The sequence below is a fragment of the Anas acuta genome, chromosome 22 (assembly GCF_963932015.1).
Source record: "Anas acuta chromosome 22, bAnaAcu1.1, whole genome shotgun sequence".
NCBI lineage: Eukaryota > Metazoa > Chordata > Aves > Anseriformes > Anatidae > Anas > Anas acuta.
In genome coordinates, this window is record NC_089000.1 from 2,028,052 (window position 1) to 2,040,527 (window position 12,476).

The 12,476-nt window shown below is 54.8% G+C and overlaps 1 protein-coding gene across 4 annotated transcripts in view; it reads right to left on the bottom strand.

Annotated features, from left to right (window-relative positions):
- The window catches only part of EPHB2 (EPH receptor B2), a 115,392-nt gene that overhangs the window by 76,045 nt on the left and 26,871 nt on the right, over positions 1-12,476 (bottom strand). The window lies entirely within an intron of this gene.

Genomic DNA, 12,476 nt, shown 5'->3' on the forward strand with positions numbered 1-12,476 from the left:
TGGTCTGGGGCTTGAGGATGGTGAAGGGGCAGGAGGAGGAAAGGAGGTCTTCCAGGGCTTGCTCCTCACCCTCCCTCCATCCCCCTGCTCCAGCCCTACCATTGCTTTTCCCCCTCTGCCTGTGCTCAGGTAGGTGCAGGCAGCGAGCAGGCAGCAGGGACCGGAGCACTGTGTCTCCCTGCTCTGCAGGGACCTGGCTCCCTCATTCCCTGCAGTGTCCAGCTGGAGTTTCCTCCTCAAAATCCAAAATCACAGCCTGGGAGCAGCTCTGCAGTGGTGGCTGAGGAGGAGCCCTGGCCCGGACAGGTTCTCTCCATCCCCTTTCATTCCCATTTGCAAAAGTGAGATGTTTTTTCTCAGCACTGTGCATGGCAGGCAGAATCCTTGGCCTTGCAGTAGCCGACAGGAAGGAACAGCACTTCAAGGACTTGCCATACTTAAAGATTAAACCAATATTAAAGTCAGTTTTCCAGGCAATTTGGGCAGAAATATGTCAGACGCTGCTACAGATGCAGAAGGTGGCTTCCTAAGCCATGCAGGCAGAAAACTTTCTGGACAATGCTCCTTGTCCTTCCTAAAACTCATCGTATCTCCTGCACTGATGTTTTTTAATCCTAATTAGCTATTGGCTGGCATAATTACACCAGGCTGATGGCAAGAGAAGGGATGCTAGGGTTATGCCCTGCCAATACTTTGGGTAAAGTGTGGGAATGTTCCCCAGCCAGGGGAAAGCATAAAGCTTGCAGGAGAGACTGTACAAGACAGAGGCCAGCCAGTGCTTCTGTGGCTAAGCCCCAGGTGATGGCCACAGAAGAAACCATCTCTCTCTGCTCTGCATGGAGAACATGAACCAGCTCTTGATTTGAGTGCACGCGCTCAGGATGCCAACTACATTTGCACGGATGCTGGAAAGCATCCACTGCATGCACAATCAAGACACAAGCATGAAATACAGCCTGCAGCTTCCCTTCCCCTGCCCTGCCAATTACCGTGGAGCAGGCAAGGAAACGCTGAAGTTTTAGGGCTCTCTGGCTCTCAAGAAAAAGCACGTTACGTGCCAGGTGTACACCCACACAGCCACAGCCTGCCCGCTGAGAGCGCTCCAACGGGACAGCCCCTATTAGTAGGGATCTCCAGTCACCAGCCTACAGACCCAAGACCCAGTTCCCCCAGCAGAAGGAGGGCTGGAGACTTCCTGGCTGCAACCGTGTCCTGGTGCTGCTCCTGGCCACCAAAAACCACAAGCATCCTGCCACAGATTCCCAACAAGCGTCTCCACCTTTTCCACTTTCACTGAACACAAAGGAAGAAAAGACCGACCTTGTGCAAATCCATCATCTGAACAGACAAAGCTGGATGCAGAAATGGCAAAATGGTTGTTATTCAGCCTGCTGAGCAGTCCACGTAAGTTCTCTTTTCCCATAAGTGAGCTAAAAAGTGCCTCAGCATAGATATGCTACTTGCACCTACTTCTAGCAGTAAATCATTTTCAGGCTGTGGGTTGTTCGTTACTCCTGGTTAGAGCCAGCGGTTTCCAGTTCACAGGAAACCAGCATTTCAAAATTTGGTTTTATTCCAAAAGTGGAAAGCAAAAATAGTCCTTTTCCCACTCAGAAAAGTTCTGGAAAATAGCTAGCACAGAAATGTTGTCATTCAGATTTATGAAATTTCTTTTTAAACTGGGTATTTGTTTACATAGTTTAATAATAGTGTTTATTTTATCAAAGTATCTGGCTTTTTCATTAAAACACCAGTGGCACTTTGATCTAGAAGGAAAACAACATTTTTCACTCAGTGCTAGCTAGAATCTGCATTACTTAAAAAAATAAAAATAAAAAACCCTATTTGTTAATTTATTGTAACTATCAATGACAATGATGCGTAGTAAATACATTAATAGCAGTGACTCATGTAAGAGAAGATACGCTCTAAAACAGTATAAGTAATTCCCCAAATAAAAACAATATTCTGAAATATTTTGCATTTTAAAAGCCTTTTCTTTTATAAAAACTTGGTGCGGTGGAAATGTGCCCAGCACATTAATGCAGAGCACTGTCCAAAGCCCTCGCCCTTGCCCCTAACCCACAGCCGAAGAGTTTCCCATCTCCTCTGGGACATGCATCTGCCCAAGCTGGCCCAAGGACATTCATCTTCATAAATCATTAAGGTTGGAAAAGATCTCCAAGATCATCTGGTCCAACCATCCCTCTACCACCAACGTCACCCCCAAACCACGTCCCTAAGCACCACGTCCAACACAAGCTAACAAGGAGTAGAAAACTGCAGGTTTCAAGCAGGTTTTTCCAAAGGTCAATTATCTTCTCCTAAAACAATCTATCTTCCATTACTTTTGGTCTGAACTTACGCTGCCAGTTATTAGATTTCCTTTTACTTTCACAAAGACTCTGTTACCCAAAACCTCCTTTCCCTCCTGTGCTGCTTACCAGTGCCAAATGAATCATCTCTCAGCCTTCCTGAAGATAACTAGATTAACCGAGCGCCCCTATTCTTTCACTCTAACACAGCTCCTTTTCTTTGAGGCTTCTCTTTATCAGCCTCCTTCATTTAGGGTGGACCCCAGGCTCATGGTCCCCACTGCACACAGCTGTAACATCTCTTTGTGCCCCTTTTTACACATCTCTTCCAGCAAATTGTCTCCCTGGCTAATGTCCAGAAAGCATTATGGGATCAGTTGACACGTCAGCATTTGGCAGTAGTTGCCTGAATTCCATAAAATTACAAATAACTGGTCCCCACAAATTCGAGCAAACCTCATTAGCTGCACTGACAGCAAGCGTGCATGTGAAGCCAGGTTGGATTTCAAGGGTGGTGGTGGGATACATCCACCACCCATTGCTGGCTGACCTCAAAACACACTAACGATGGCCTGCCACCAAGTTATCTCACCTGTATACCTGGACAAAAGCTCCTCACACCCCCCACCTGAGCTCGGAGAGGCTGTACAATCCTCCAGGGAAGCTCACTGTCTCATCCTTCAGAAGCTGCTTATTTCTAGGCAAGGGAAGCATGTTAATTCTTTTCTCCAGCCAACTAAATCAGGAGCAGTGTCCAATAACCCAGCATATTCCCCATCTGCAGTGGCTTCTCTCTGCCTCTCTCCCAGACTCAGAGCACTTCAAATCTCCATGGCAAGAAACTGCTGTGGGGGGTCAAAGGCCCTGAGAAGATGCAGCCAAGCCGTGCTCTGTCATCTCATCCCGAAAACGCTGTCACTGAGTGTGAGCTAATGATCAATAAACCAGGAAGGTTTAACGTGGCGAGATGAGGCCTTGCTGCCCAGCTCAGCTGCTCAAGAAAAAGGCTGTGGTGCTGCCAGGGCTTACTTCTCCTTCAGCTAGGTGGGATTCTGCCGCTGCAGGTCTGTGGGAGATCACCAAAGAGGAGTTTGGAAGGTGACTGTGGTCTGTAAGGATCTGCGCTGGAAGAAAGCAGCAGCACGCAGAGCTCCTTAGCCCACGAGGGAAATTGCAGCTACCGCTTTGCCTGGGAGCTGAGCCCAGTAAAGCAGATGGAAAACAAGGTTTTGTTCTAGCAGGGAAGGCATTCACCTCTGAAAACCAACCATCAAGAGGTGCAATCCTACTACCATTTGGATCCTTCCCCATCCCGGGTGAGGCAGAATCTGGGCAAGCACGTGCTGCAGGAGCAGGAGCTGGGCAGGAGGCCACCGTGGTTCCTCCTGGCCCATCAAGGTGTGATAACCTGGGAGATGCTCATGCTGGCAGCACAGACATCTCTGAGCAGATCGGTGACTCACCTTCAGGTCCCAAGATGTCAGCTGTGCACAGGCCTGCCGCAGGTGAGAGACTCCTACAAGGTGTGATACACCCCAAAAAGCAGGAGCCTATTGTCCTCCAGAAGCAAGCCCTCCACACGCAGCAGTCCACAGCGTGCTCAGCCCCTGGCACCCGTTGTGACCCACGGTGTGTTGGCAAGGCAACCCAGCAGCTCTTCTGGTTCCAAAGGCTGTCCCTACGCCCACACCCTGCTCCAGCCACCCAGCAGGCCCAGCTCCTGCACCAGCATCTTGCAGACTACATGGATGGACCGATTTCTGGATGGGCAGCCCCAAAACCAACCCCTAGCACAGAGGGGGGAAGTCGCCTGCGTCGGCTAGCAGATTTAGCAGCTTTGCTTGCTGCCGCTGCTGACACTTCCCCAACACCATCCTCCTGGTTTGGCAGCTCGGATGACACCCAAGAGCTGGGGGCTGCTTGCAGGAAGGTGCCACAGCAGGTCCAGGCACTCCGGGACCCCCAGCACCCTGCACAGAGCGACCCTGCACCAACAACAGTGTCGATGCAGAGCAAACCCCCAGAGGAGCAGCACGGGTGGGTGTCTGGCCCCTGGCCCATCTCTGGTGGCTGGCGATAGCTGCAGTGCCGTGAAATGCTCTTGTCGGAGCAGTATTTTCTCAATATTGTTGTTTGTGTTATTCCCTCCCGCGTGTTTATCTGCAGATTCACATGCTACCCACAGCATTATAAATAAACCTGCAGCTGCTCGAAACTAGCAGACGCAACTCTGGCCTGCTTCCCACCAGAAACCGCACTGCTCCCCGCGGGACGGTTAGGAGATAAGTGCCTGTCCTTTTCACTTTGAAGATGCTTTCAATAAGCAACTTTCTGCCAGCGCCGGGGCCCGTTGCTGTCACGGCCTACCAGGGGAGGCACTGCTGCTTGCTACAGGAGCACGTCGGGGTCTGTGGTCTCTGCCCCACGCTGGATCCCAGCTCGAGCCCTTGGCATGCAGAAATTTATCACTGCCACCACGCCACGGCCCCCACGCTCACAGCAATCACCTGGGAGAGGGGCTCCTACGTTCCTGCCTCACCTCCTTGCTGCTCAGCCACAGGTGAAATGAGCGTGGGGGTCTTGGCTGCACCAGCTCGGCCCATCTGGGAAGGTCAGGACCGAGGCCTGGGAGCTGGGAGGAGAGGACAAGGATCACAGTGGGTGCTGGTTGGGGTCGGGGCCTCCACCACGGGATGCCCAGGGCTGGGGATGGAGAGTGACAGGACCAGGAGACGGTGGCAGAGAGGCTGGAGGGGCAAGGGATTAGCAGGGGATCTGTGCGCGCTGCAGACACACTTCTCCATGTCCGGAAAAATAACTTCCATGGAGTTTTGCCAATTCAGACCAATTTAGAACATCTGGACCTGGGTTTCTCAGAAGTCCTGGCAAATCCTTGACGTTTGCAGGCTCCAAACTCATCCAGATAAAGAAACAGCTGGACAAATAAATAGCCCCACAGATAGCTGAGGCCTCCACCCTCATTTTTCCACCCACAGCTTTTTCCCTTCACCTTTCACTTCGCATGTCAGCTCCTCTCTCAGAGTAGGGCACTTGCCAGTGTTTTAACCCCGGTACAACATTACTAACGCAAGGTACAAGCTCCTAGGCTGACCCAGAATTAAAATGATTGTGGCCAAAACTGGATGTGCAGGCAAGAAGTTACCCAGACCTCACTGATGGAGCAAAGTCACCCCGAGTCAGCCAAGGCAGACACGGGTTAGGCTGTGCATCATTACCAGAGGAGGGCCTGGAAGCCCAGCAAATGCACCTCATCAGATTAATCCACGCTGGAGTGACACTGAAGGGAGGGAAGACCCTGGCGCTGAGCGAGACTCCGTGCTGGAGCCCAGCAAAACATCCAACGGCTCTGCACGGGCACACGTGCTCGTGGAACGGCGTTTCCAGCCCGGCCTCAGGTGCAGCCACCACATCCCCACGCAGGAGGGGCAGTTAATGAGAAACCCGTCTGTCCCCCGCCCCACGGAGCCCTCGCTGCAGATCTATTTATCCTTCCAGCAGTTGAAAGGCTCCTCTCTGCCTCCCGTGCTTTACTGGAGCCTTATTATAATATTTTTGCCAGCAAGAGCTAAGAGGGGCTGAGCAAACCCAGTGGCCTTTCCCTGCAGCACCGAGTTTTGCTTTGCCTGGCCGGTGGCCAGCGGAACAAACTGAAACCCAATCCCCCCCCGGCCGACCCGCTGGCGCGGTAACAGCACGCTGCATTGTGAGCCGGCGGCTACAGGATATTTTGGATACTTCACTCAGGGATCCACTTAAACTCCAAGAGGGAGAGTGATTGATAGGGAGCGAGGAGAAGCAACGACTGGGCTGGGATGGGAACTGCCCGCATCCTGCCCAAAGCCCCAAGCCCCCAAGGCCACCCCGTGCTGCAGGAGCGGTCTGTGCCGGCAGGCCCAGCACGGTGAGAAACCAGGTGGAGACAGGTACCTGGTTGTTCAACCCCTTGGCCTGGAAAATAGGGTCCAGACAGATTGAGAGACCTACAAACAGAGGCAGCGTCCAGCATCTTCACCCTCCAGAGCACATCTGATCTCTTGGGGGCGAACAAGGCAAGAAGAGGGAGGCCCAACCCCAGAGAAATTACATAGCTCTGGCAAGGGAAAGGTCACACCACAACCCAGGAGCCCCACAGCAAGCTCCCTCTGCGTCCCTCTGGTACTGGAGGGAGGACAAAAACCCCAGCTCTAATGGAGAACTGGAGCTCGAGCCTCAGGCATCCAAAGCAAACTGGGGCCAGCTCTGGGACCACTCTAGGTCGGATGTCACCCCAGGGAGGAGCGGGCAGGGAGGTGCAAGGGATGAGGACCCTGCCTCCTGTCCTGCTCGATGATCATTTGTGCTCCTTCCCCAGCATCGAAGCATGAACACAGGCAGCTCTTCAGCCCCATGCAAGAGGCTGAAGAGTGCCTGCAAGGGGCTCCTTCAGGGATGGCAGCAGGGCCTGTGAGCTCAGCCCTGCTTCTCCTAGTTTGGAAGCTATCAGCCATCACAGGCACTGCCAGAACACTTAAAACCAGAATGAACCCCCCTTCAAAGAGGGGTCAAGCCCAGCTTTAGGTCTTGCAAATCGCCCAAGCACGTGTCTTCCTTTCTAACCACCCAGCCGACCATCAGCCCGTCCACACGCAGTAATGCTGCCAGGCAGAGCGCGCTGCCTGCCCCATCCACTTTACAGGAGGGAAACAGCCTGGCCCCAGCCCCTAGGAGGACTGAGAGGGGCTGGGGCTCCGCAAAGAATTCCGATTTTGTGATCTTCCAGGCTTGGGACTCTGTTGAAGACGCAGGTTAGGCTGGCTGCGAGAAGGGATCACGCTAGGCCTGGCTGTCGCTGCCCCGGGCCGTCACTGCACATGCGTCCCGGCCACTCCGTTTCCCGACTTTGGCTGCCCCAGAGGTCAGCAGAAACCCGATAACCCCACCGGGGGACCCCAGAAAGCTGCCCCAGCAGCACCAGGGAATGCAGCCCCGGCTGGCAGCGCCTGCCCCGAGAGGAGCCGGGGTTTGTAGGTGGTCTGAGTTCAGCCGAGGGCAGGCTGCCGAGCAGAGACAATGCAGATGCTAAATGCCAGCGAGCAGGGGCCCTCCCGCTGCTCCCGGGAATGCAGTAGCCACACAGAGAAGACACAGATGCAGACATTTAACAGCCATTGCTACTGTCAGCACTAATGACTCAGTCTCTGCAGTCACACAAACCCCATTGTCTGCGGGACACCTTGCGGGAGGGAGGCCCAGGGGTTAAAAAAGCCTCATCCTTACCCGCACCCAGCCTTATCCGCCCTGCCAGGATGGATCCAGCAGACACCGAGACCCCTCGGGGCGGGACACAGCCTGGCCATGTCCCCCCCAGCAGCCCCAGGCTCCTCTTCCTCACCAGCAGCCGCAGAGCCCTGGGGCTGGAGGCCCGGTGCCCCTGAGCTGCTCCTGCAGGTGTTTTGGCCCTAGAGGAAGCTTTACAAGATCATAACCTGCTCCCACCATCATCACACAATCACAGAACTGTGGGGTTGGAAGGGACCTCGAGAGATCATTGGGTCCAGCCCCCCTGCCAAAGCAGGTTCCCTACAGCAGGTTGCCCAGGTTGCTCCTAGACACCCAGGCCCCACAGGATCCTCCGTCCCAGACAAGCATTTGTGCCTGGGCACAGGGCTGAGGGGACCTTAGAACATCTGGGATGAAGCAAAAAGCCCAGAGGCTGAGTGGTATCACCAGCTATGCAGCACATGCTGGGCCTTTGCACGACATCCATCCCTTTTCCTCACCAACCTCGTTCATCATCTGATTCAACGAGTGTTGACAGGACCAGGAGGAGCAGCATGAGCACGGGGCATGGATTTTGCATAGCTCTGGCTCCTCGTCCCCGTGGGGCCGTGCCCCGACCGCCCTACCCAGAGCGGGGGGAGCGCACGGCTCAGGTGCGTGCGGTGATCCCCATCCCACCTCCCAGCACCCCTGGCACTAAACGAGGTTTTGTCACCCACCCAGGATGACAAAAGGTGGTAGAGGCTGGAAGCAGCTCCTTCCCAGCAGGCTGCGGAGCCCTGCTCAGCATCCTGATTGAGCTGTCCTTAATGGGCTTCAATTTTAATTTGCTTTTATTGGAAAACACAGATGGTCACCCCTCCTCCCCCCCCACCCGAACATATACAGGGTAATAACATTTACAGGGGAAAAGATATCATCTCCAAAGACAGCCAAAGCTCCAGCAAGAGCCCCAGCAGCACACAGTGACACGCAGCTGCACAGCCCTGTGCCTGGCTTTTAAGGGCAGGGCCACACCGCGCACAGGCACGCCGGGGGCAAGGAAAGTGGGGAAAGGAGACCAGGACCCGGTGAGTGAGAGCTGAAGACCAAGCCTGGACCCTGGTGTGTCCCAGCAAGCCTGGCAGTGCCAGCACATTAACCTGGTTAGCTTCTTTCCCGACCAGATCCTGCCAAATGATGTCAGGGGGTGCCCACAGCAATCCTCTCCTTGCAGTGCTGCTGCCCGGAGCTGGAGGGGATGCGCTGGTGGTCCCATCCCAGCAGAGCCAGCCCCTGTCTGAGGGGTCCAGCTGGCTCTGAGCACCCACGGACCCCCACCAGGCACCTACAGCGGGCAGGATGAGCCCAGTCGCAGCGAGGAACTGCTTCCAACAGCCTGGAAAGGAGAAACCTGCCATGCTCCCCACATCCTGGCAGCAGCAGCTAGGAGCAAGGGGACCAGCAGAGCTGCAGTGCAATGCCCACAGCACACGCACCTCTTCTGGCTTCTGCCTGGGACAGTAGCACGGATAGCAGGGCTGGAGAGCCCCCCAGCAAAGAAGGAACACCCAGAGGCACCTGACTTGTGCCTGAGCACCCAAAAACTGGCACCTGCGGGTGCTCCCGCTCCTCCAGCACTGCCAGGCCCATCCGCACGGAGCCCAAAGGCCTGGGTGATGAGGGGGTCCCAGGCCCTTTCCCAGCCCCAGCCAGCCGAAGCACAGGGCATGCAGCTGAGTGGGGATGCTCTCCGATGCATGTTTGGCGCCGTGCGCCTACCTGCCAGCCAAGCGTTCCTGCTTTTCACTGTTTTTACTGACAGGCTGTAAATTTGCTTCTGGTTGGCAGCCCCAAGTGGGAACAGCTTAAGAGGAACCACATGGCCAGCTGCAGGCTCGTCTGTGCCAAGCTGCAGAGGGGTGCGCCGTGCCCCCCAGCTGGCTGCGACAGCAGGGGCCTCCGGGCTGGGCTCCCAAACCACGGGGAGCCTCTCCCCAGGACAGACGCAGGAGCTTCCAAAATCCTTGGCAAGGGGTTGGCACAGTGCTCCGTCTGAGCTCCTTCTAGCAGGTCCTGAGGCTAGAGAATAAGGCAGCATCTCTCTGCAGCCCCCCTGGTGTCCCTGGGGGCTAGCGCACAGCCACACCAGAAATGTGAACCCCGCATCTCCGCAGGCCCCACACCACAGATAAAGCTGCGATGGAGACGGCAGCTGTTAACAGTGGGTATTTTTAGTGAGCTGCAAATGTTTCCTCCGCGGGGAAAACTCTATCTTCAATACCTCACCACGGAGAGGGATTCCTCTTTCATGCATGGGTAATTCATTACACACTCGTCTAACCTCCCTTGTCAGCGCGTTGAACCAAGGGGCCACCCTGCCAGCGGATGGCACAAGGCTGATGCTGGTCCTGCACGGGCAGGAGACAGCAGAGCAAACGGGATGGGGAGCATGGACACCGTCCCTAGAAAAGCCTCGTCTTCGCTTCACCAGCACTCCTTTTCTCTCTCTGAGCCACTTCTCTCTGAGCACAGTGCTCCCTGGATGCTCTCGGCCAGCAGCAGCACCTGTGGATGAGCAGGCAGAGCATCATCTTGTACCTGTCCAGGAAAAGAGCACGTTGATTCAGTCCAGCATGTCTGAATCACAGGGACATCGTAGGTGACACCCAGCCGCTGGCACTGCGAGGAGGCAAACGCCAAGGACCCTCCTGGCGAGCAGAGGTGGGATGCCCAGGGCAGAAAACCAAGTTGCACACGCAGGACAGCCCCTGGGAGCTCTGTGTGCTGGGCCCACCCAGAGACACCACGAGATGGAGAGGTCAGTGGCTGGGAACAGGGTGGAAAAGAGCAGCTCCCACGCAGATCAGCTGTGGGACTGCTGGAGGAGCTCATCCTCAGGTCCTTGCCAGCCCCATCCAGTGCCTCCTTCCTCCTCCTCCATCCTCCTCCTCGGCCCCTCTCTGTCCTGCTTGGGTCCCCGCTTCCCCCAGGTGCTGGCCTCTGCCTGGGCTGCTCCGAGCATCCTCCTGGCACCAGGGGCTGTGCTCACGTCCCACAAGGCTTCCCTCCCCTTCCTGGAGACTACCGCTTAAAGAGGCTCATTTCCAACACACAGCAAACCCGCAATCAATGTGGGCAATCACAACGCAGACCTCATTTTGACAGCTGAAGACGAGCAGATCAATGAACCGAAGATGAGCAGTTGCCTAGGTACAGGCAAACAGAATCTGATCACACATATGCGGGAACAGATTTTTGCACCCACCAATAAGAAACACACTTGGAGGTGGAAAAGGGGCAATTTCCAAAAGTTGAAAGGGATTATTAGCAAAAATTGATTAGGGGGAAAACGTAAACAAAAACAATGGAGAGTAATTAGAGCTAGCTTAAGAAGGCTTGGCCAAAATCTCGTAAATCTGCAATTATAAAAGAAGGCGTCCTTAGTTAAAAATTGTCTTGGCTTTGAATAAAAGAAAAAAATGCAGTAAAAATAAACATATTGTATAAATAAAAAAGGGGGAAGTTGGCAGCAGTAAATTAGCAGCTATAAAATGCAGACGGTTGCTAGAGGAAGTTAACGTATCAGTGAAAAATACACTGTCGGCGAAGGTAAAGGAGAGAAAGGGGAATTTTCAAATACATCAAAAGCAAACGCTATCAGAGCTACGGAGAAGGAAGTTCACAGAGACACCTGAGTGTGAACTCCTGCAGGAAAGGCACCAGCTCCTGGCACACCCCACTGCCTGTGCCCGGGGGGGCAGCGGGGGACCCAGCTCCTGTGCTGTGGGATTTCCCTGCCACCCTAAATGCTGCTCCAAGGTCACTGTGACCCTGCCCCAACCAGGAGTGATGGTGTCAGGGCTGTGTTAGCAAGTTTGGAGGAGGTTTTTGGCAGCGCCACGGTGCACAGGGCAAATGTTTGCTCTCAAGGAGCCCCTCGTGTGGTCAGCGCATCCCCTGCAGACCTGTGGGGAGAGGATGGCCCCCAGCACCGAGAGCACTCCTCTCTCCTTTGACATCTTTTGCTATAACGAAGCCAAGCATCAAGCAGGGACAGAGCAGTCCAAGATCTGGGAAAATTGTCATAGCATCCCACGGGGCTTATTGAAAGGAAGCCTGGGCTGTTGGTCCAACCTCAACCCCAACACGAGACCGGGGCCGCAAGGGCTTTGCTGAGCTGAGCCGGGGAGACCTCCAAGGATGAGGTCTGTAAAGTAATACAGGGACCTCCAGTTGCTCATAAAGCCCTTCCCAGATCAAGTAAAAGCCCCAAGTATGCAGTTGAGGTGCTGCCTGCAGAGAAGCCATGGTTGTCCTCCAGGTGAATGGCTGCAGGAGCCCTCCTGGCCCTCCAGGCATGACCCGATCACCAAGCCCTAACCCTTTGGCTCTGCGAGAGCTGTGGCAGCTGCCAGGACAGCTCAGCCAACGTCTTGGCATGAGACGAGTCAAACCAAAGCGGCCTCGCAGCAGCACGCCAGAGAGACGCCCGAGGCATCAGCTGAGCAGCCGGGAAGTAGGACAATACGGCAAGCATCAGGGAGGGAGAGGACAGGGGGCTGAGAGCTCTGCAGACCAAAAAGAAGGAGCCCAGCAGCTCAGCCCAGTGCTCTCCACTTGTTCTATGTCTCAGATGCCTTGTAAAGTCGGTGCAGCAATGGGACCCCTGTCCCAGACCTCCCTGAAGGACAGACATCCCGGAGCTGTGCCCGAGACATCCCGGAGCTGTGCCTCTGAAGCAGCACACATTGCTTCATCCCAGAAGTGAAGCCCCAGGATCTCCAGCAGGGAAGGTCTCTGTTTCACTCCCTTTCCTCACACACACATCTCGCAGCACTGCTCAGCTCCCCCAGAGCTCCTGCACCAGGACGAGGTATTGCTCCTCTTCTACGGCTGGAA